This window comes from Amblyraja radiata, chromosome 9, assembly GCF_010909765.2.
Source record: "Amblyraja radiata isolate CabotCenter1 chromosome 9, sAmbRad1.1.pri, whole genome shotgun sequence".
Classification (NCBI taxonomy): Eukaryota; Metazoa; Chordata; class Chondrichthyes; order Rajiformes; family Rajidae; genus Amblyraja; species Amblyraja radiata.
The window spans coordinates 17,186,673-17,189,413 of record NC_045964.1 but is presented as its reverse complement, the minus strand read 5'-3'; the positions used below and the strand labels follow the sequence as shown (position 1 = coordinate 17,189,413).

Sequence of the window (2,741 nt, the reverse complement as noted above, 5' to 3'; positions counted from 1 at the left end):
CATAGATGCTGTCTCACCCGCTGTTTCTCCAGCATTTTTTGTCTACCTTCAATTTTTCTGCAGTTCTGCAGTTCTTTCTTAAATAGATCTTGGAGAAAACTGAACCGACATGCAGTGGCACGAACGAGTGAACGACCGACGGTGGTGCCCCTGGTTTCAACCTGGTGGTGGAAATTTTCTTTTAAGTTATACTATGTTAACAAGTTAATAATAACATTAATATTAACGTGTTAACATAGAAAACGTCATTGTAATCACGGTACAACGAGAGAAAATAGCACGACCTTCTAGCAAAACGGCAAAAAAAGGCTGATTTAGGAACTCAAATGTGAAAAAGGCATTATCCTGGTGAAATCATCAAAAAAGGCATAAAAGGCACATGGCATTTATGGCAAAATCCTGGCTCTACAAATGACCTTTGACAAATCATGATTCCTTGCGGTTTTCGGAATACCAAACTCGCTTATACTACCTTTTCCCTGGGTAGGCTGATCTCATGGGAGGTGCTGGCTTTGAGTGTCCCAATCAAACCCACACCCTGGTGAAGTGTACTCCATCACGGTGCAGGGTCAGAGGACCTTGTCTCCAGCTTGAATAAGTCCTGTTAGATCTAAAGATGCTCGCGTTACCTTATCCACCTTTGATACGCAATTCAGTGGAGCAACACATTTCATCAGGTCATTCTCTTTCAGGATTCCTTAACGCAACTCATCTCCTGACAGCAGAACCAGGCACCACCCCTTCTTGCCATCTCCCATCTGCATCCTTGTAGATTCTTTGTATAATAAACTTTTTCTTAATCCTGTAAATGTGGCATTAGCTTCTTCATGACGCAATATCTGCAGTCCTCCCAATCCTGATCTCAGACAGCTTAAACTGAATGTGGTTCAACACTGGTTGTACACCATTAACACTTATCCCTATTGATAGGCAAGGGACAATGTTCTGTCCACTACTGTTTTTTTTCATTCTCACTATTCCATGTAGCTTATCTCAGCCACACAATGGAAATCCCTCGCAGCTTCACTTCATCTGCAAAATCCAAAGTAGAACAGGCTCTACCACCTTTTTAAGTTTACTGCTCAGTGAAGTTGGCCTTGGACTTACATGACCTCAAACAGACTTGTTTTTCAAGATACTTACATCTGTGACGCCTTCACGCCCACGTTGGTTTTGCATAGAGCCTGTCAACGCTGGTGAATCGGCAGCAGCCTCCCGAGAAGGTCACGGTGGCGCAGCGGTAGAGTTGCTGCCTTACAGCGAATGCAGCGGCGGAGACCTTGGTTCGATCCTGACTACGGGTGTTGTCTGTACGGAGTTTGTATGTTCTCCCCGTGATCTGCGTGGGTTTTCTCCGAGATCTTCGGTTTCCTCCCACACTCCAAAGACGAACAGGTTTGTAGGTTAATTGGCTTTGTTAAATGTAAAAAAAAATTGTCCCTAGTGGGTGTAGGATAGTGTTAATGTGCAGGGATCGCTGATCGGCGCGGACCCGGTGGGCCGAAGGGCCTGTTTCCACACTGTATCTCTAAACTAAACTAAACTAAAGAGCTCAATAGCAACTCCAAGGTCAGACGCACTAATTAGCCTCATCTGCACACGGGTTATGATCAGTGAGAATGTGGGTAAAAGCGGCTTCTGGAATAAACACGACACAAGGTGCCTGGCTCAACTAAGTGTCGTTTGTTCTTTGCTTTCTGTCGTGGGAATCAGTAGATCCTACAACTGGTGACCCCGACGTGACCCAGTTGTAGGGTCTACTGAATCACATGACAGAAAGCAAAGAACAAACGACACTTAGCTGAGCCAGACACCTTGTTCCTGCGGGGTCCTTCAAAGGGTCTGAAAGGGAGACTGCCGGTGGCTGCATGGTAAAACGTGACCCCAATACTCCAGAGATCCACGGTCGCTCCATACGTCTTCTGGTGAGGTTTTCTCAGCACAGCACGTTCATACATGTATGGGTGCAAATACTCCTTAGTTCCATAAAACGAGAGAAACTGCTCATCATTTTCCAAAATCCTGGCAGCTCCGAAGTCAGTTAGCTTGTAAACGGACGTTCCATCCTCTCCGATTCACCGCATATGTTTTCCAGGCTCTTAGATGCTCCTGCCAACACTGTCCGGTCTCCAGTAGGTGATTCATCGGCCCATGCATTCGCAACCATCAGAACTTGCTCCGGCAGCCAAAAATCAATTTTTCTCTGCAAGTCAGTGTACAAGCTTCACAATAAAGAAAACAAGCCACACAGCACTTAATTTTGCTGGTATACTCCTCTTCCACAGCAAAAAGCTTTACAATGTTTTTATGATGCAGACTCCGAAGGACCACAAACTCTGCATCTGGACTTTAATCGGCCGCAGGAAGCTGATGTTGTTGAATACTTTGACGGCGTACAGGTCTCTTAGCAGTGGCTCCGTGGCCAACAATGTCAGAGGTGAGCCAGAGGTAATTTGCCGTGCTCTGCATGTCTGATGAGTCTGAAATCTCTTGTCCAGAAAGCTCCTGACGCCACTGTCAGCCGTTGCAAAGGTGGAATTTGACCATAGGTTGAAGCTCGGGTTCATCCGCAGGTCTAAGAGCTGCTGGGCATCACCTCTTCACATGGTCCTGAGGAAGTCTGCCGGAAATTGGTGACCCTGCAGCGACTACCGTTCACTAAACAATGTCACTATTCCAGATCGCTACAGTATCCCACATTTGCAGGATTTCTCTGCAAGCCTACAGGGTAAGTGGGTGTT

The 2,741-nt window shown here is 46.2% G+C and overlaps 1 pseudogene; it reads right to left on the bottom strand.

Annotated features, from left to right (window-relative positions):
- Window positions 1-569: 569 nt before the first annotated feature.
- Window positions 570-2,490, bottom strand: LOC116977300 (annotated as a pseudogene).
- Window positions 2,491-2,741: the final 251 nt, after the last annotated feature.